General features: G+C 45.9%; 1 protein-coding gene across 1 annotated transcript in view; it reads left to right on the top strand.

Annotated features, from left to right (window-relative positions):
• The first annotated feature begins 1911 nt into the window (after positions 1–1911).
• Positions 1912–21414, top strand: part of EVI5L (ecotropic viral integration site 5 like) — a 114757-nt gene continuing 95254 nt past the window's right edge. Inside the window, 1 exon segment of the mRNA XM_030197155.1 lies at positions 1912–1947. The gene's annotated coding sequence lies outside the window, so the exon portion shown is untranslated.

The raw sequence follows: 21414 nt of genomic DNA, 5'->3' as shown, positions 1-21414 counted from the left end.
AATGTAGACATATCAAAGGAGATTCTGTATATGACGCTGAAATCGATGCCGACTAAGCGTATTCTATACCGATTATAGAATACACTTAGTTGATATCTCAGCGCTTAAAACTACACGCATCCATTTACTGCAGCGAGAATGTGGTGTAAATCCCAGCGCATAGATTTTGGCACAGTGGGAAATATTCTATACTATGCGTGTATATTTCAGAACGGCCATGAAATGCCCATTTCCTTGCCCATAACCATGTTCCTTTTCGCCTGCGTTCATTAGAAGTTCGGCGCACTTCTTTACAGAATACACGTAGCGAGTTGTGCGCGTAAATTCTGATCAGTGAGCTGTAATCAACGCTGATTAACGTGTTAAGCCAATTAAGTTATGCGCAGGAGCGCTATATAGAATCGGGGGAATTGCGGATACGTGGGATCAGAGATTTCAGTAGCGAACTGTGCTTTTCGTGAGGCTGTCGCTGTGTTGGAAGCAGCATGGTTAACACCATGGGGAGGGGGAGTTTTATTTATGCCTTTTTTTTGTTCTTCACATTCATTGTTCTCACTCACACCGTTCTATCTAGACACTGATGTTTGTGAGCTGTAATTTGCAGTTAATTCGGTACAAATAATATTTTAAAAGTACAGGTTGCTTGTGCAGTCTTGCAGTGAATCTTTCCCTTGGGGATCTAAGGGAAGGAAGCAGGGCCGCCGAGAGGGGGGGGGGGGCAGGGGGGACAAAATTCCCTGGGCCTCCAAGGGGGGCCAGGCGCCGCAGTTCCACCCTCCCTCCGTCGTCGATCGTCTGCCACCGGGCCGGGCCCCCTGCATTGAAATCACAGCGCCTCTCACCTCCGCGTGAAAGCGCTGCAGACAGCAGATCGCCTCCCTTCGGGCCTCCTTCCCTCCCTGTGTCCCGCCCTCGTCTGATGTAACTTCCACGAGGGCGGGACACGAGGGAAGGAGGGCCGAAGGGAGGCGATCTGCTGCCTGCAGCGCTTTCACACAGAGGTGAGAGGTGCTGTGATTTCAATGCAGGGGGCCTGGCCCGGTGGTGGATGGAGGGGGGCGGGGCCAGGGCCCCGGGGGCAGCCTTGCCCTGGGCCCGGCCCAGTTTCTCGGCGGCCCTGGAAGGAAGAAGCAGCTCTACTGCCATTTTTATTTTCAGCACTGAACTGGGTCATGCTGACTTTCTAGAGAGAGATACACAGGGAACCTGGGTGAAGGGTTGGAGAAGTGCATTAGAATGTGTTCATAGGATTATGCAGGTGGAATATTGCTCTATTGATCTCTATTGAGTGATAATATCTAAAGCCAAGCACCAAGATACTTGGTCTTAATTTACAAGTAATTGAAACCAGCCAGTAAGGTATCACTGATGTTGAGACCCCCTCTCACCCCACCCGGAGAGGAGGGTAAGGAGGGACTATCAATGCTGCCTTCCTGCCCGGCCTGAGGAGCAGAATTAGGCTCAGGACACAAACCCATCTCCTGGCTGCACTTTGGATGTGCTTTTTGAGGCTGGATCCCCAAATATTAAAACAAACAAACAAAAAAGCATATTGAAAAATGTAATACGAAGTTACTGCTATGATCCTTATAAACATCTCCCTCATCCTTCCCACAGGCGCCCTAGTTTCCTTTAAAAAGCAGGGGGATTTGGGATTGCTAGCTAGCTGTGCTTTTCTGTTCCGCTGGCCTGTTTGTGGGACTGTGAAATTTGAACCCAGTTGCATTATGAGAGGGCGGTATGCGAGATGAACATTCTCCTGTAATGCTGTCTGACTCACATACCTGCAGGCTGAAGGTAAACAGTGTGGGCAAGGAGCCTCCCAGCCAGCAGCCAGCTTTCCTCCCAGGGAGTGAGCCAGTAGGGAGACTGCTGTCTGTGTCAGGATGAATGGGATCCCTCTGAGAAAGCAAGCAGGGGGATCCTGGTCACACCAGGAAGAGACTGGTAAGAAGAGGCTGCTGCCAGAGAGGCTCAGGCTATTCTAAGTTTGCAAGATCGGTGGCAGGGTGAGCGTCATGCCAAAACCTGACACGTTTCAGGTTTGAAGGGACCCGAGCCTGTTGTCTCGCGTCTGCTGTCTTGATAAGTTTTCATTCCACTAGGGGTTAAACCCTGCTGAGCTGGCCATCTGGTAATATTGAGTGGGGCATGTAAGTGGTTGTTATACTGCTGAATACCCAGGCCCTGACTGGTTAGTGCCAGGATGGTCTGGGAGGCAGAGCCGGAACGTAACTGATTAGAAGCGATATTCAGTTCATTCACTGTCTAAGTACGCGGATAAATTTAAGACAGCAAAAAGACTGTCCTAGCATTATCTGCCAAGCTAACTGGGCACCGATCTGAATGTCAGCCAGTGACTGGTTTCTTCCTGCTGACCCACTTACCTGGATATTTATTGCATGGCCTGGCATCGAATATCTGGTCTTAATTCAGCCCGCGGGCATCAGATCCCCTAGTTTTCATTGATTTTTATTGTTTTGTTTTGTTTTTTTTGTAATAGTGACGATACAACTGCTGCAGGTGTGGCTAGATAGAGGGAGATTCAGTTGTTGCTACCACCACCACTGATGGGCTCAGGAGAGGTACTGACTGGGTACCTATGCCACATTGATGGAAAGAGCAGAGAAAAGCAGAACCTGAAAAGAGAGGGGGGGGGGGGGGGGGGAGAAAAAGCAGGATTCTCTGGCTCCGAAAGACTGGTTGGTACCCAAAATTCTGGAGGCTCTTGAATATACTTGACAGGCTGAAGATAGGACCTGACGTGGTGAACTGGATTAGGAACTGGTTGATGGACAGACGCCAGAGGGTGGTTAATGGAATTTGCTCGGATGAGGGAAAGGTGAGTAGTGGAGTGCCTCAGGGATCGGTGCTGGGGCTGATTCTGTTCAATATATTTGTGAGTGACATTGCCGAAGGGTTAGAAGGTAAAGTTTGCCTTTTTGCGGATGATACTAAGATTTGTAACAGAGTGGACACCCGGGAGGGAATGGAAAACGTGAAAAAGGATCTGCGGAAGCTAGAAGAATGGTCTAAGGTTTGGCAATTAAAATTCAATGCGAAGAAATGCAAAGTGATGCACTTAGGGAGTAGAAATCCATGGAGACGTATGTGTTAGGTGGTGAGAGTCTGTTATGTACGGATGGGGAGAGGGATCTTGGGGTGATAGTATCTGAGGATCTGAAAGCGACGAAACAGTGTGACAAGGCGGTGGCCGTAGCTAGAAGGTTGCTAGGCTGTATAGAGAGAGGTGTGACCAGCAGAAAAAAAGAGGTTTTAATGCCCCTGTATAAGTTGTTGGTGAGGCCCCACCTGGAGTATTGTGTTCAGTTTTGGAGGCTAAGGATGTAAAAAGAATTGAAGTGGTGCAAAGAAAAGCTACGAGAATGGTATGGGATTTGTGTTACAAGACGTAAGAGGAGAGACTTGCGGACCTGAACATGTATACCCTGGAGGAAAGGAGAAACAGGGGTGATATGATACAGACGTTCAAATATTTGAAAGGTATTAATCTGCAAACGAGCCTTTTCCGGAGATGGGAAGGCGGTAGAACTAGAAGACATGAAATGAGATTGAAGGGGGGCAGACTGAAGAAAAATGTCAGGAAGTATTTTTTCATGGAGAGAGTGGTGGATACTTGGAATGCCCTCCCGCAGGAGGTGATGGAGATGAAAACGGTAACGGAATACAAACATGAGTGGGATAAACATAAAGGAATCCTGTTGAGAAGGAATGGATCCTCAGAAGCTTAGCCGAGATTGGGTGGCAGAGCCGGTGGTGGGAGGCGGGGCTAGTGGTTGGGAGGCGGGGCTAGTGCTGGGCAGACTTCTACGGTCTGTTCCCTGAAAATGGCAGCTACAAATCAAGGTAAGGTATACACAAAAAGTAGTACATATGAGTTTATCTTGTTGGGCAGACTGGATGGACCGTGCAGATCTTTTTCTGCCGTCATTTACTATGTTACTATGTTACTATCCAGCTTTTTTTCGAAAGAGAAAGACGCCCATATTTCGACCCAAATCGGGGATGGGCGTTTTTCTCCCATGGGCGGCCAAATCGGTATAATCGAAAGCTGATTTTGGGCGTCTTCAACTGCAATCTGTCGCGGAAACGGGCAAAGTTGACGGGGGCGTGTCGGAGGTGTGGTGAAGGCGGGACTGGGGCGTGTTTATCAGCTGAGGAGAGATGGGCGCCCTCTTCCGATAATCGAAAAAAGAAAGATGTTTTTAGCGCGAATTTAGGTCACTTTTTTGGACCCTTTTTTTTCATGAACAAGTCCCAAAAAAGTGCCCTAAATGACCAGATGACCACCGGAGGGAATCGGGGATGACCACCCCTGACTCCCCCAGTGGTCACTAACCCTCTCTGACCAAAAAAAAAAACAACTTTAACAACTTTTTTTTCCAGAATGTATGCCAGCCTCAAATGCCATACCCAGCTCCATCACAGCAGTATGCAGGTCCCTGGAGCAGTTGTTAGTGGGTGCAGTGGACGTCAGCCAGGTGGACCCAGGCCCATTCCCCCCCCCTGCTATACTTGTGCTGGTAAATGGGAGCGCTCCAAACTGCCCCCAAAACCCACTGTACCCACATCTAGGTGCCCCCCTTCAGCTATAAGTGCTATGGTAATGGTGTAGAGTTGTGGGCAGTGGGTTTTGGGGGGGATTTGGGGGACTCAGCATCCAAGGGAAGGGAGCTAAGGACTTGGGAGGTATTTTACTTTTTTTTTTTAATTGTTTCAAGTGCCCCCTAGGGTGCCCGGTTGGTGTCCTGGCATGTGAGGGGGACCAGTGCAATACGAATCCTGACCCCTCCATGACCAAATGCCTTGGATTTGTTCGTTTTTGAGCTGGGCGCCTTTGGTTTCCATTATCGCTGAAAAACGATACCACCCAGCTCAAATTCGCATAAATCCGATGCGTTTGCCCGGCACAAACCGTATTATCGAAAAAAAAGATGGACGCCCATCTTTTTCGAAAATACGGTTTGTCCCGCTCCTTCACGTACCCGTTCTTGGAGATAGATGCCCATGGAGATGGGCGTTCGCGTTCGATTATGCCCCTCCACGTCTTCTCCCTAGTCTACGGCTTTGCACTGGGAAGTAAGTTGGGCCCTGTCCTGCTCTGGCCTAGTCTGTGCCCCTGTGCAGAGCTTGGCTGGCAGAGAGTGCCTCACACAGTATAATGTTCCTGTAATGCCTGCTGCTGTCTTCTGAAAACCGGGATTGTGCCGTAGTGCTGAGCCTGATAACAGGGTTCCTTCACAAGTACAGTGTTTGTGAAACGGGTCCTACGTCTCTGTTCAGATCGTGCACCAAGCACAAAACAGTAGAGGAGACAAAAAGAACCTCTCAAAAACGGTGTCCATAATTTTCATTATTGAATCTTCCAAATGGTTCTACAGCAAATGAAACCCGACACGACTCGTGTTTCGGCCGTACTGGCCTGCCTCAGGGGGGTCTAAAAAATACATTATAAAAATCAGTTAACACGTAAAACATATGTGAAACATATGTATAAACTATGCTTTTTAAGACATCCAAACCAAACGGAATCCTACCTAAAAAGTTGTCATGTCATTTGCATCTCCAGAAAATCCACAAAACAAAATAAAAGTGAGAAATATATAAACAAATCTAACCATCAACACGTACATATCGTACTACCGTGGGCCCAATTGCATGCACACGAATATGTCCGTGGTCCCAATCGCATGCACACGAATATGTCAGCTATTGGAAAGAGCAGTGCGTGCAGGCAGATACATTTTTCTTTGTTTGAACGGCGTCCAGGTAGCGTCTTCTCTGTTCATGAAGTTTTTTGTCGGCAATGCGTTTTATTCCTGATAGATGCTTTTGACTTGTAAGTTTCCTTAGTGGTTTTTTCCATTTACACTAAGGGGGCCCTTTTACAATGGCCTGCGGTAGTATAGACGCGTGTTTTGGGTGCACGCAAATCCATTTTTCAGCGCACCTGTAAAAAAAATGCCTTTTTAAAAATTTTGCCGAAAATTACCGCACGCCCCTTTTGGGTCTGAGACCTTACAGCCAGCCATTGACCTAGGTATGTGCGTAGAATGATGATTACCTCCCGCGAGCCAAAAAATAAAAATATTTTCCAGCATGTCTAGTGAACGTGCGTCAAAAACTTAGCGACCGCAACTTAACACCAGAGAGCCAAGTGACATCCACAACAAAGAAAATGTTCCACTCAACGTGGAAACTCAAACGCGTGAAACAATTTTTCCCGAGGGGAACATTTCGCAACCCGATATAATCAATGGTACTAAGCCACGTAGACTACTGCAATGGAATTTATGTGGGATGCAAAGAACAAACCTTAAAGAAACTTCAGACTGCTCAAAACATGGCAGCTAGACTTATCTTTGGAAAAACGCGATTTGAAAGCGCAAAACCTCTTCGTGAAAAACTATACTGGCTCCCAATCAAAGAACGCATTGCTTTCAAAATCTGCTCTCTGGTTCACAAAATTATCTACGGTGAAGCTCCGGGATACATGACAGACTTGATCGACCTACCAACTAGAAACACATCCGAATCAACACGGACGTACCTAAATCTGCACTACCCAAGCTGCAAAGGACTCAAATACAAATCAACTTAAGCGTCCAGTTTTTCCTACATAAGCACACAACTGTGGAACGCGTTACCAAAAGCCTTGAAAACTACGAACGACCACCTAAACTTCCGGAAAACACTAAAAACTAACCTGTTTAAAAAGGCATACCCTATCGATCCAACATAAATGCCTGATCTCTGCAACACAACAAAACTAAAGTACGTAATGGACATAACACAACTCTTCCGCTGTACGATTCCCTAGTGTGGCTGTACCACATGAACTTTATCTTACCACAGCATCACTTTGTATTTGTTTACACCGGAGTCTGTAACGCCTCTCCGGTACTATGTAAACCACATTGAGCCTACAAATAGGTGGGAAAATGTGGGATATAAATGTAATAAATGTAATGTAACAAAAATGAAATTACTGCTAGGGCCACACGGTAGCCAGGTGGTAACTCAAAATTGACGGGCATTGGGCGTTTGTAGGCGCCTATGTGGCTTAGTAAAAGGGCCCTTAAGAGCGTGTCTTTTACCATAGACAATTTGGGCCCTGTTTACTAAGGTGCGTTAGGGTTTGTAGGCACGTACATAGTTAACGCGCATTAAAAACGTTAACCGTGCCTATAATGCTGCTTAGTAAATGGGGCCCTATATTTTGTAAAGCTCCCTCCGCGTACGTAGTTTACCGTTAAGCGCTTCTTTTCTGTAAGATAAGGGCCATTTTTAGATATGTTTTCCATGACAGCAAATTACCATTTAAAGTCCACCTAAGAGTTACCTTCATCTATTTTTGAGTTTTATAAATGTCAGTCAACATAGCGGATTACCATTTTATTTTTATTTCTTTTGTTGCCTTAAGACATTTGGACCTGCGTTAGCGTTTCTAATGCGCGTTAATGGTTGATGCTCCTATATGAATTAATTGGCGTGCTAGCGTTTAACGCGCCATAACTTTAAAGGTGCATTAAAAACACTACTGGAGGAGTGGCCTAGTGGTTAGAGTACCGGTCTTGCAATCCAGAGGTGGCCAGTTCAAATCGTGCTGCTGCTCCTTGTGATCTTGGGCAAGTCACTTAACCCCTCCATTGCCTCAGGTACAAATTTAGATTGTGAGCCCTCCTGGGACAGACAAATATCCAGAGTACTTGAATGTAACTCACCTTGAGCTACTACTGAAAAAGGTTTGAGCAAAATCTAAATCAATAAATAAGTTTTAGATTCTGTTGCTACTATTTGAGATTCTACATGGAATGTTGCTCTTCCACTAGCAACATTCCATGTAGAAGCTTGCCCTTGCAGATCAGCAACGCGGCCGCGCAGGCTTCTGTTTCTGTGAGTCAGGACATACGTGCAGGACGACAGACTCACAGAAACAGAAGCCTGCGCAGCCGCATTGCTGATCTGCAAGGGCAGGCTTCTACATGGAATGTTGCTAGTGGAGGAGTGGCCTAGTGGTTAGAGTACCGGTCTTGCAATCCAGAGGTGGCCGGTTCAAATCGTGCTGCTGCTCCTTGTGATCTTGGGCAAGTCACTTAACCCCTCCATTGCCTCAGGTATAAACTTAGATTGTGAGCCCTCCTGGGACAGAGAAATATCCAAGCTACTACTGAAAAAGGTGTGAGCAAAATCTAAATAAATAAAAAAATAAAATACTCCTTGGGATGTCTAATTATTTGAATATTTTTTTTAGTCTGTTTCATACTGGATTGTATGTAGTCCAATTTTTGTGTTTAAGTGGGCACTGACATTCCTTTTTTTGTAAAATGTTCTTTGCTGTGTCTGGCATCGGAATGTGGTTATCATTTTTGTAGTAATTTTAACTCACACTGTAATGTATGCGGTGAAGCTATGTGCTCGAGCGGGGTGAAACACGGTGTTTTTCAAAGTGAACACCATATCGTTGAATTATTAGGTGGCAAGTAACTTGCTGAAAAGAATATTCTAAGTATAAATAATTGCAAGTTTAACCTAGATTATTTTCTTAAGTCAAGTAGTTATAGGAGGAAAAGACCTCAGATGCTCGTTTTTTTGTCGCGGATTTTGTTCATGCAGTGCCTTGTGAACTTCTTCACCGGTCTAAAAAACCTCCCGTTGATAAAATGCCAGTATGAGAATACGTATCTTAAAGTGCTTCTTCAGGAGACCACCCACCCACTGTACATGTGTTTCTTCAGTTCCTGCTTTCTCCTATATGTGTCCTGATTGTCAGCTTTCTTTTTGCTTCGGTTAATAAGTCCTACTAAGACTGTTGAGATAGCTGCCAAGCAGTCATTTAAGTTAAGATTTAAGTGTTCTCATACTGGCATTTTATCAAGCTGAAATCATTTTCCTGCCACTTTTCTAACTTCATGTGCAATTTTTCCTGAAGTTATTCACCCTTATCTCTATTTAACTCCTGTTACTCTCTAATCAGTTGGTATGTTCCGTCTCCGCTTCCCCCTCTGCTGTCTATTAACATGTTTTAATTTGAATATTTTTACTGCTTTAATTGTCTATTGCCTGTGTTCAGATTATTCTTGCTATACAATGTCTTGGGTGAATGTGTTTGAAAAGGCAGTAAATAGATCCTAATATCTATTATATAAATACTGGATGTAATAAACTGTAGTAACAGAGGCCAGGTAGCAGTACATTCCAGATATGGACAGAAGTGCAGAAATGGAAACATCCTGCATTTCTCCACTTTTCTGTGGCAAACAGTAGCCTTTTGTCTCCGGAAAAGCAAAAACGTTATTGTGTTTCTCGGTACAAGGTGACCCGAGGATTATCCTATCACACAGGCTTGCCATTTACACTGGAGCCTTTATTTGAACTGGAAGACAAGGCGAGGAGGTTATCGGAGGAAGACGCCCTCCCTTAGCTCTGTGACGTCACTGTGTCCTTCCTTGTGGCAAGGAGAGAAGGATGCGTTGAAAATAGCTTCAGCTTTTTTGCCTACCTGGTAGCATCAGGAGGTTTTGTATGGTCTGCCCTGTTGGATCCTTATGTAGGTTTAAAGGATGTCACCGAGAATGTATACCAGTATCATGTGTTCCAGCCCTTGAGGATTAGGCTTGTCTATGTGTTACTCTGTTTCCTACCTTGTGTTCCCTCTTTTCCCTGGAATAGAACTGGCAGGATTGGGGTCTGTTATGCTTCACATTGCTGTTGCCTCGATTTGGAATACTTTTCCAGTGGTAATGCAAGTGGAGTCACCAATTCTGCAATTTAGGAAACAGCTAAAATCGCTTTTTTTTTTATTATTCAGGCTTCTGAAGTTGTGTTGCAGGAGGCTGCTTGCTGACAATTTGTTTAAATGTTGCTTGTTTGCGTTTGAGTATGTATTGTTTCTGTGTCAATGATTGTGTACGTTCCTGTATCGTACACTGCCTCGGTCAGTTTGGATAGTGTGGTTTTTAAATAAATACATAAAATAAATCCCTGCTCTTTCATCCCTTGGGAGGCAGCAGGGCCACAAGCTTGCAAGTGGTCTTTTGAGGGGTGAAGTCATAAGGAAGCTCTGATTTTTGCAAACGCTATCAGATTTAGAAATCATTCCTTTGTTTAGGGGTGGTACTCATTCTAGTAGTGACATAGTAACATAGTAAATGACGGCAGATAAAGACCTGAACGGTCCATCCAGTCTGCCCAACAAGATAATTCATTTTACATGGTTTGTGATACCCGAGTTTGATTTGTTCCTGCCTTTCTCAGGGCACAGACCGTAAAAGTCTGCCCAGCACTGTTCCTGTACTAAATGTTCTGAAGCTAACGTCGAAGCCCCTTAAAATTTTCACTCCAGCCCAGCCATATCTATTCAATTATGATCAGGGCGTAGACTGTAGAAGTCTACTCACCACCGGTTTTGCTTCCCAATTACCAGCATTGCCAACTAATCTCCGCTAAGATTCCATGGATCCATTCCTTCTAAACAGGATTCCTTTGTGTTTATCCCACGCATGTGTGAATTCCATTACCGTTTTCATGTCCACCACCTTCCACGGGAGGGCATGCCACGTATCCACCACCCTTTCCGTGAAAAAATACTTCCTAACATTACTCCTGAGTCTGCCAACCTGATAATAACACAACTGCAGGTGTGAAATTTCTGCAGTGGGATCCATGTGATACCACCGCATATAACTCACTTGAACTGCTAAAAAGGTGTGAGCGCTCATAAGTCAGATTTTCTTACTGAGTACCACTTTTACTAGCCAGGAAAATCATATTGCTTTCAGCCGAGTTCTCAGACCATCAGGTGATAAAGTGATGGAGCCGGGGATTAGAACTGAGGTGCAGAGAGATAAAATGACAAACCCTGAATTTGCAAAGAGTCGGTGGTGGTTCTAGGGAGTCTTCAGGTTGCATCCCAGGATGATTTAGGAATCCTAGTCCAGTGTCAACGCCTCCTTTTTCAAACGAAAGCCATGTCTGAGATTACAGCCTCCCATGGCAGGTGATTAGGTTTTCCTCAAGACAGTCTGCTGCAGTTGGCCTTTCACGTGTTGTGTATCGAGCCTGCCTGTAAAAGGGATGGAAAATATTTTAGAGAACTTAGGCACCAACCAAAATGTTTAAGAGCTAACAGGAAAGGTTTGGCTTAAATGTTTTCATTTTTGTTTTGCCTGCTTTGTCATTTAGGGGGGGGGGGGGGTTGTCTCTGTTCTTATCTCCCATCACTTCCAGCCTCCCTTCAGCTTGTTTCACTCTGCCCAGCCTCTTTCCTTCTGGCTCCTTCTGTGTAGACCAGCTCCACTTGGTCCTGACCCAAGCTCTGTTCCTTTTAGGCCCAGGATGACAGCAGGTGCCCAAATTTTGGACAAATTTCTACCTCTGAATGAGGATTTCCAATTGGTGTCTTTGACTTGCAGCTGAGGCCTTTTTTCAAATTGTTTAACACACAGGGAAAAACGGAGCAGGAAGCTTAGGGAGATATTCTTTCTATGAAAATACTGTCAATGGCTGCCTCCGCTATTGTCTAATGACTACAGGCAAAACACATGCTGAGCCCTGACTTCCATTTTCTCTCTGTGAGAGCTGAAAGTGCAAAAATCTGGCTATTTGGTGGCCATGGTTAAAATCCAGAAACTGTGAGCTTGAAAATCTACCATTTGTTTACCGCGGTGGTATAGGAGCAGAGGTTTGCTGTCCAAAGTTCCTATCTAGTTTCTGCAGAGATGCTACTAAATCTCTTTTTCCTTCAGTTTGCATAATTTTGCTGCTGCATCGCCTCTAAATTGGACTGGTAAAAGCCTGAAGTAAAGGACGGAAGGGTACTGTGATTCTTTGCAGGGCACCATCCGCTCTTTTAGGTGTTCGCTTTCTCATGTTTCAAAGAACGGTCGTTTGTTTTAGTGGCACAGGTGCGTTGCAGTTCTCCTTTTTTTACGTACCTTGATCAATGTGCCACAGGGTTGTCTTCAGAATTGTCTTGGTTTTGTGGTTTAATGTTGATCTGTGTCATAGAAAAATGCCAAGTGTGGTGCTCATCTAATTTGTTTTTGTTTTTTAAATTGGAGAATTTCCTCACAGGGGCGCTATGTAGCTACCAGCAAAGGGGATGACTTACAAGAGAAGGGAGCTGGACGTACTTAAATTCAGTGGTATCTGAGTCTGTTCAGCATAATCTTTTCCTCACATCAAGATGTCTCCAAGTCAGAGGTCAGTCCTTCCCGTAGACCAGTGAACACCCACCAGGTTATTATTTTTTTTCGTAAAATGGTCCTGCTTTAAAACCAGCTGCTGCTAATTTAGGGAAATGGCTAATAGATCCGTGGCCCTTTCTGTGTCCTGCCACCTCCAGGTGGGTGTTGTGGATATGAAGAAGTGAAAGACTAACATAAGGGGAACTATGTTTTTCCTAACACAGGCCTCTTTTTGAGAAGAGAAAATGTCCCTTGGGGGATCTTCACTCCTACTATAAAAAGAACTTTCTACTTGCAGGAAGTCAGAATCTTGTCATTCTCTGCTCTGTTAAAAAGTATGTACAAACTGATACGTGGCTTTAATTTGCCTCTGATTATTTTCCACAGTGAAATCCTGATTCTGCATGTGGGTAAATGATCAAGTTTATATAGCTTTCTGGTGGTGGTGGTTTGTAGATGGAAATGCTACTTGGGCTTTCTTCAGAGGTTCTCTGGCTGTCTCGGTCGCAAAGAGCATGGGGATCTGTTTCCAGAACAGGAGGAGTGAGCAGGATAACCAGCCTAATAGGACAAAATACTATCACACAGCTCCAAAATAAAAAAACATTTGGTGTGAGCGGAATAGAAATTAACGGTAATGTAATGTGTTAATCATAAAGCGAAGAAGTAGTTCTGTTGGGTTTTGGATATGTCATAAATCCACCCCACAGAAGAAGCAGATCTCGGCTTCCAACAAGCATGTTTTGTACCTGAGGAAGTAAATACTGTGTTCTGTGTTCATGGAAGAAAATCACGGAGAAGGGCATGGCCAGCTGACAAAAGTACATTTGAGAATGGAACAGATATCGCACGTTCACTGAAAAAATGTTTATGAAAACTTGAAAAACTGAATGTGGATAAAGTCATTGGACTAGACAGAATCCATCTTAAGATTTTGAGGGAGCTCAGGTTCTGGCAGGTCCTCTTAAAGATTTGTTTAATAAATCTTTGGAGATGGGAGAGTTCTGCAGGATTGGACAAGAGCGAATGTGGTCCCTTGTGGTGACAGAGAAGACGTGGGAAACCCTACAGGCTTGTAAGCCTCACTTCACTGGTTGGAAAAGTAATGGAGGTGCTGCTGAAGGAAAGGATAGTGAATTTCTTGGACTCTAATGAATTACAAGATTTGAGGCAAGATGTTTTTTTTACCAAAGGAAAATAGCACCAAATGAATCTGATTGACTGATTTCTTTGACTGGGTGACCAGAGAATTGGCTCGAGGACATGCACTAGATGTAGTCTACTTGGATTTCAGCAAAGCCTTTGACACGGTTCCTCATAGGAGGATCTTGAATAACCTTGATGGGCTGAAGTTAGAACCCAGAGAGGTGAACTGAATTAGAAGCTAGTTGACTGACAGATGTCAGAGGATGGTGGTTATGGAATTCACTTGAAGGAAAGAAAGTTGAGTAGTGAAGGGGCCGATTCTGTTCAATACGTTTGTGAGCAACATTGCCAAAGGGTTAGAAAAGAAGGTAAAGTTTGTCTTTTTGCAAACAATACCAAGATTTGCAACAGAGTGGGCATCTCAGAGGGAGTGGACAACATGAAATGATCTGCAGAAATGAGAAGAATAGTCAATGTTTGGCAGTTAAAATTTAATTTGAAAAAGTGCAGAGTGATGCACTTGAGAAGTAGAAATCCAGGGGAGCTGTATGTACTAGGAGGTGAGTGGCTGATATGTACGGAGAGATCTTGGGGTGATAGTGTCTGAGGATCTCAAGCCAACGAAACAGTGTGACAAGGCAGTGGTTGTAGCCAAAAGGATGCTAAGCTGCATAAAGAGAAACATAACCCACAGAAGAAGGGAGATTTTGGGGACTCATCAATGACTTCTACAGAGGCATCGCTTGAAATATTGTGTTCAGCTTTGGAGGCCGTATCTTGCTAAGGACGTAAAAGAAGCATTTCAGAGGAAGGCGACAAAAATGGTATGAGGTTTGCGCCAAAAGATGTATGAGAAGAGACATAAAAGATCTGAATATGTCTGGGACAGGGGTATTAATATACAGATGAGAACGGGGATGGGGAAATGGTAAAACTAGAGGAGATGAAGTGAGGTTGCAGGTGGTAGACTTAGGAATAATGTTGGGAAATACTTTTTCGATGCCTGGAATGCCCTCCCGAGGGAGGTGGTGGAGACAAAAACAGTGCCGGAATTCAAAAAGGCATAGGATGAACACAGAGGAACCCTATTTAGAAAATAGATGGTAGAAAACAAAATAAATGTTAAAAAAAACAACCTTAAATGGCTGCAGGGGGTGGATGTGTGAGTGATACTTGGATGGCTACTTCGGCTGTGAAAGAACTATGGCTGGTGCCAGGCAGATTTTTTAGGTCTGTGACTGTATATGGCAATCCAGTTTAGGATAGGATGGAAAGAGCTTCAATGGCAACTTCAGTAGCCAGAACCGAGGACAGTGCTGGGCAGACGTTTGCAGTTTGGGTACCGCAAATGACAGGTTTGATAGGCTGGAGTGAGCTTTGACAACAACTCCAGTAGGTGGAACATAAGGACAGGGTCGGATGGACTTCTATGGTCTATGTCCCAGAAACATCAAAGAAAGATTCGTGATAAAGTATATAACACCACATTCATTGTTGATTTAATCATGAATTGATAATGAGTGTGACTGTTGGGCAGACTGGATGGACCATTCAGGTCTTTATCTGCTGTCATTTACTATGTTACTATGTAAGGCTAGTGTTGGGCGAAAATGGCAAAGAAATATCAGGATCAAGTATACATATTTTATACCACATTCATCGTTGGTTTAATCATGAACTGATAATGAATGTGACTGTTGGGCAGATTAGATGGACTCTTCAGGTCTTTATCTGCCGTCATCTACTATATTACTATGTCGTGCGCAAAGGTAGGTCAGCTGTGTGATCCGAAACTGGGTACTAGTTGATTCTCTTTCATGAGGAAACAAATTTTCTTGTGCTGGGAAAAGCAATGGTGGCCGACGTAGAATTCATAAGCGAACCCTCATAATACTAATCTGCTAATTCCTAACATTTGACTCCTAGTGACATCCAAGTTGAGAAGGACCCCCCCCCCCCACACACACACACTGCTTGTGTAAAGAGTTGGTTCCGCCTTAACTTTCATGGAAATAAGTTGTTGTTTTGTTTGTGTGTGGGTTTGTTTGTTTTTTTAAGAAAATGGGGAATTTTTGGTCTTGCTTTCACATCTCTTGGTGATAACTAGTCACTGAGAAAACGCAGCTCCTCCTGTGTTGTTCTCATAGACATTTTCAGACGCAATGACCATTTATAGAACTTCAGTCACAAGCTGAAGCTTAGAAAAAAAAAACATCCTCTGCACTTTAGACTTGTTTTTGAAATTACCAATTGGATTAAACTTTTGCTTGCTTTTAAAATTATTAACTCAAACACATGTTAATATGTATTGTCCAGTCTGTAGAACCTTTAGTTCTCATTTTGTAGTTTTGCAGGTTTATCCGTTTGCAGCATAATATGTAATGGGTTTCTAGTTTAGGCTGGGATTGGGTCGTTCTGATACAAAATGTGGTACCATTGGAAACTATCGCTATTGATCATTTGGGGGGCCAGACCAATGGGAGCAATTCGTACTACTGCCTTGGAGATTCAGGTTTGATTCTTCTCTTGAGGTTTCTCTGTTGAGGACAAGGAATGCTCGAAGCATTGTTTATGGCTGGATTTTTGGGTGACATCTGTCTAAGCAGCCGACAGTCATGCTGAATACAGCATTAGAGGAAAGTGTCCTGCCTTTAGCTCACAGGTAGGTCAGACTGATGCTCTGTACTCTTCACAAACTGGGTAAGAAAGGAACAAAATCTATATTCATAAACATTTGTTTTTGCTGAAATTGAGTCTAACTCGTCAACAAGCTGGTTGGCATTCTGCAGTCAGTAAGCGCCATGTTGGGTATCGAGTACAAACTGAAAAAAAATGATTGGAACACTTAGTCCCCCGATGAAGCTTGCTTGAAGAGTGAAACGGAGAGCCCCGTTGGGCATGAGAGAGCTAAGAGTCTCTTTGCTTAATTGCCTTTTGGAAAAGATTTAATGCATGATATATTCACAAATATACAAATAATAATATGTACACAAATTTTTCTTGGAGGTTTTTGTGGCCAATGATAGGAACTAAGTCCAATATGAGCTGGCACTATAGATATTACACTTGCTGCCAGGGACTTTTGAGGTCTTTTCCTCCTATTAGTTATAAATGTAAGGTTTAAGAGCACCAAGAGTATTAGAATACAACATTAATACAAAAAAGATCCAATTAATACACAAGAGATTTGAAAACAGAAGAGTGTATTCAGCTTGTTGATGTGTTATAAGAAAAGAACAAACCAGGAACTATAAGCAATCCACGCACTCTGGAACACTCTACATAAATATATAAGTATTGCCATACTGGAAAAGACCAAAGGTCCATCAAGCCCAGCATCCTGTTTCCAACAGTGGCTAATCCAGGTCACAAATACCTGGCAAGATCCCCAGAAAAGTACAAAACATTTTATACTGCTTATCCCAGAAATAGTGGATTTTCCCCATTTAATAATGGTCTATGGACTTTTCCTTTAGGAAGCCATCCAAACCTTTTTTAAACTCCGCTAAGCTAACTGCCTTTACCACATTCTCTGGCAATGAATTCCAGAGTTTAATTACACGAGTGAAGAAACTTTTTCTCAGATTCGTTTTAAATTTACTACATTGTAGCTTCATCGCATGCCCCCTAGTCCTAGTATTTTTGGAAAGCGTAAACAGACGCTTCACATCTACCCGTTCAACTCCACTCATTATTTTATAGACCTCTATCATATCTCTCCTCAGCTGCCTTTTCTCCAAGCTGAAGAGCCCTAGCCGCTTTAGCCTTTCCTCATAAAGAAGTCGTCCCATCCCCTTTATCATTTTCGTCGCCCTTCTCTGCACCTTTTCTAATTCCACTATATCTTTTTTGAGATGCGGCGACCAGAATTGAACACAATATTCGAGGTGCGGTTGCACCATGGAGCGATACAAAGACATGATAACACCCTCATTTTTGTTTTCCATTCTTTTCCTAATAATACCTAACATTCTATTTGCTTTCTTAGCCGCAGCAGCACACTGAGCAGGTTTCAACGTATCAACGACGACACCTAGATCCCTTTCTTGGTCCGTGACTCCTAACATGGAACCTTGCATGACATAGCTATAATTCGGATTCCTCTTTCCCACATGCATCACTTTGCACTTGCTCACATTAAACGTCATCTGCCATTTAGACACCCAGTCTCCCAGTCTCATAAGGTCCTCTTGTAATTTTTCACAATCCTCCCGCGATTTAACGACTTTGAATAACTTTGTGTTATCAGCAAATTTAATTAACTCATTTATAAATGACCTAGAGATGGGAGTAACTAGTATGTTAAAAAGCAGCGGTCCCAGCACAGACCCCTGGGAAACCCCACTAACTACTCTTCTCCATTGAGAATACTGACCATTTAACCCTACTCTCTGTTTTCTATTTTTTAACCAGTTTTTAATCCACAATAGAACACTACCTCCTGTCCCATGACTCTCCAATTTCCTTTGGAGTCTTTCATGAGGTACTTTGTTAAACGCCTTCTGAAAATCCAGATACACAATATCTACCGGTTCACCTTTATCCACATGTTTGTTCACCCCTTGAAAGAAATGTAGTAGATTGGTGAGGCAAGATTTTCCTTCACTAAATCCAAATCCATGTTGACTTTGAGGCATATTTTCAAAGCACTTTGGGAGGCTAAGTTCCATAGGTTTCTATGGAACTTTGGGAGGCTAAGTGCTTTGAAAATAAGCCTCTTTGTCTCATTAATCCATGCTTTTGAATATGCTCTGTAATTTTGTTCTTAAAAATAGTCTTTACCATTTTGCCTGGCACCAACGTCAGACTCACCGGTCTATAATTTCCCGGATCTTCTCTGGAACCTTTTTTCTCCGAGGACAAGCAGGCTGCTTGTTCTCACTGATGGGTGACGTCCACGGCAGCCCCTCCAATCGGAATCTTCACTAGCAAAGTCCTTTGCTAGCCCTCGCGCGCCGATGCGCACCGCGCATGCGCGGCCGTCTTCTCGCCCGAAACCGGCTTGAGCCGGCCAGTCTTCTTTTCTCCGCGCTCGGGACGGTTGTGTTTCCGTTTCGTGCCCCGAAAAAGTCGACCTCGCGCGTCGTTTTTCAACTCGTTTCTCTTCAAAAGTGTTGGAAAAACCCTCTATTGGCTTTTTCCCTTCCTCTAGTTCGAGTTTTTCACCCCGGTAAGTTTTCTTTCGTCGTCGGGGTAGGCCTCACTTAGGCCCCGGTCGAAATTTCCTTCCCGCTTTTTTCTGCTGGTGCCAAATTTCGCCATTTCGTCTTTCGATCTCGCCGGCGTGATTTTTCCGCCCATGACATCGAAGCCTTCCAGCGGCTTCAAGAAGTGCACCCAGTGCGCCCGGGTAATCTCGCTCACTGACAGGCACGCTTCGTGTCTTCGGTGTCTGGGGGCCAAGCACCGCCCTCAGGCCTGTAGTCTGTGTTCCCTTTTACAGAAGCGGACTCAGGTAGCGAGGTTGGCCCAGTGGAACTTTTTGTTCTCGGGCTCTTCGTCGGCATCGGCACCGGGGGTATCGAGTGCATCGACGTCTGCAGCGTCCAGACCTTCATCCTCGGCGGCCAGTGCATCGAGGCATCGACCCTCTGCATCGGCGCCGAGACATCTGGTGACTGCATCGACGTCGGTGGTACCGGGACCTCGTCTGCTGATGTCGTCGGACGGTGGTGCTTCGTCTGGAGTGCAGGTGAGGGCTGTCCACTCCCCTGCTGGTGGCGGTGAGCCTTCGGGTGGGTCTCCCCCTACCCTGAGGGCTCCTGCGGTACAGCCCCCCCGAGATCGACCCTCTTCGGTCTCGGCCCCGAGGAAGAGACGGCTGGATTCTACGTCCTCCTCGTCGGTGCCGGGGAAGCGCCGGTGACGTGCTTCGCAAAAAATCTAAGAAGCATCGACACCGGTCCCCTTCCCGTGTCGGCACCGAGAGCTCTGGGTCGCCGAGGGAGTCGGCACCCAGTAGGCATCGGCACCGAGAGGACCGCTCACCCTCTGTTCAGGAGGTGTCGATGCGCTCCACTCTGGACAGCCCGGAACAGCCTCCACGCCCGGAACAGGTTCTGACGTCGACGCCTGCATCGACTTCCATGCCTTTTTCTGCAGCCGCTCTGAACGAGAGCCTCCGGGCCGTTCTTCCAGAGATTCTGGGAGAGCTGTTGCGCCCTACCCCTCCGGTACTGGCGGTGCTTGCGCCTCCGGTACCGTCGAGCGTGGCGCTGGCTGGTCCATCGCCCGAGGTGAGGTCACCGGCGTCGGTGCCACTTGCGGTACCGACTGTCGTCGCCTCCCAGGAGGGCTCCCCGACTACGTCGGCGGAGGGAGCTTCGCCGATGCGGGCGAGGGAGTCTACCTCTCGACGCCCCCATCGTGGACGTGGCTCCATGGAGTCGAGTCGGGCGCGGTTGCAGACACAGGTTCGTGAACTTGTGTCTGACACCGAGGGTGAGGCCTCGTGGGAGGAAGAGGAAGACGTCAGGTATTTCTCTGACGAGGAGTCTGAAGGTCTTCCCTCTGACCCCACTCCCTCTCCTGAAAGGCAGCTTTCTCCTCCTGAGAGTCTGTCTTTCGCTTCCTTTGTCCGGGAGATGTCTACGGCCATCCCCTTCCCGGTGGTTGTGGAGGACGAGCCCAGGGCTGAAATGTTTGAGCTCCTGGACTATCCTTCTCCACCTAAGGAAGCGTCCACTGTACCCATGCACCATGTCCTTAAGAAGACATTGCTAGCGAACTGGACAAAACCTCTAACTAATCCCCACATTGCCAAGAAGATCGAGTCCCAGTACCGGATCCATGGGGACCCAGAGCTGATGCGCACCCAGTTGCCTCATGACTCTGGAGTTGTGGATTTGGCCCTAAAGAAGGCTAAGAGTTCTAGGGAGCATGCTTCGGCGCCCCCGGGCAAAGACTCTAGAACCTTAGACTCCTTTGGGAGGAAGGCCTACCATTCTTCTATGCTCGTGGCCAAAATTCAGTCTTACCAGCTCTACACGAGCATACACATGCGGAACAATGTGCGGCAGTTGGCGGGCTTGGTTGATGCGCTCCCCCCTGAGCAAGCCAAGCCATTTCAGGAGGTGGTCAGGCAGCTGAAGGCGTGCAGAAAATTCCTGGCCAGAGGGGTGTATGACACCTTTGATGTTGCGTCCAGGGCCGCTGCTCAAGGTGTGGTGATGCGCAGGCTCTCATGGCTGCGTGCCTCCGACCTGGAGAACAGACTCCAGCAGCGGATTGCGGACTCGCCTTGCCGTGCGGACAATATTTTTGGAGAGAAGGTCGAACAGGTGGTAGAGCATCTCCACCAGCGGGATACCGCATTCGACAAGTTCTCCCGCCGGCAGCCTTCAGCCTCTACCTCTACAGGTAGAAGATTTTTTGGGGGAAGGAAGACTGGTCCCTACTCTTCTGGCAAGCGTAGGTACAATCCTCCTTCTCGACAGCCTGTGGCCCAGGCTAAGCCCCAGCGCGCTCGCTCTCGTCAGCAGCGTGCGACTCAGCAAGGCCCCTCGGCTCCCCAGCAAAAGCAAGGGACGGGCTTTTGACTGGCTCCAGCAGAGCATAGCCGACATCCAAGTGTCAGTGCCGGGCGACCTGCCAGTCGGGGGAAGGTTGAAAGCTTTTCACCAAAGGTGGCCTCTCATAACCTCCGATCAGTGGGTTCTCCAAATAGTCCGGCAAGGATACACCCTCAATTTGGCCTCCAAACCTCCAAATTGTCCACCGGGAGCTCAGTCTTACAGCTTCCAGCACAAGCAGGTACTTGCAGAGGAACTCTCCGCCCTTCTCAGCGCCAATGCGGTCGAGCCCGTGCCATCCGGGCAGGAAGGGCTGGGATTCTATTCCAGGTACTTCCTTGTGGAAAAGAAAACAGGGGGGATGCGTCCCATCCTAGACCTAAGGGCCCTGAACAAATATCTCGTAAAAGAAAAGTTCAGGATGCTTTCCCTGGGCACCATTCTTCCCATGATTCAGGAAAACGATTGGCTATGCTCTCTGGACTTGAAGGACGCCTATACACACATCCCGATACTGCCAGCTCACAGGCAGTATCTGCGGTTTCAGC

Source organism: Microcaecilia unicolor, chromosome 3 (genome assembly GCF_901765095.1).
Source record: "Microcaecilia unicolor chromosome 3, aMicUni1.1, whole genome shotgun sequence".
NCBI classification, from domain to species: domain Eukaryota; kingdom Metazoa; phylum Chordata; class Amphibia; order Gymnophiona; family Siphonopidae; genus Microcaecilia; species Microcaecilia unicolor.
The sequence above is the reverse complement of the archived record's forward strand: the minus strand, read 5'-3'. Positions and strand labels throughout refer to the sequence as shown.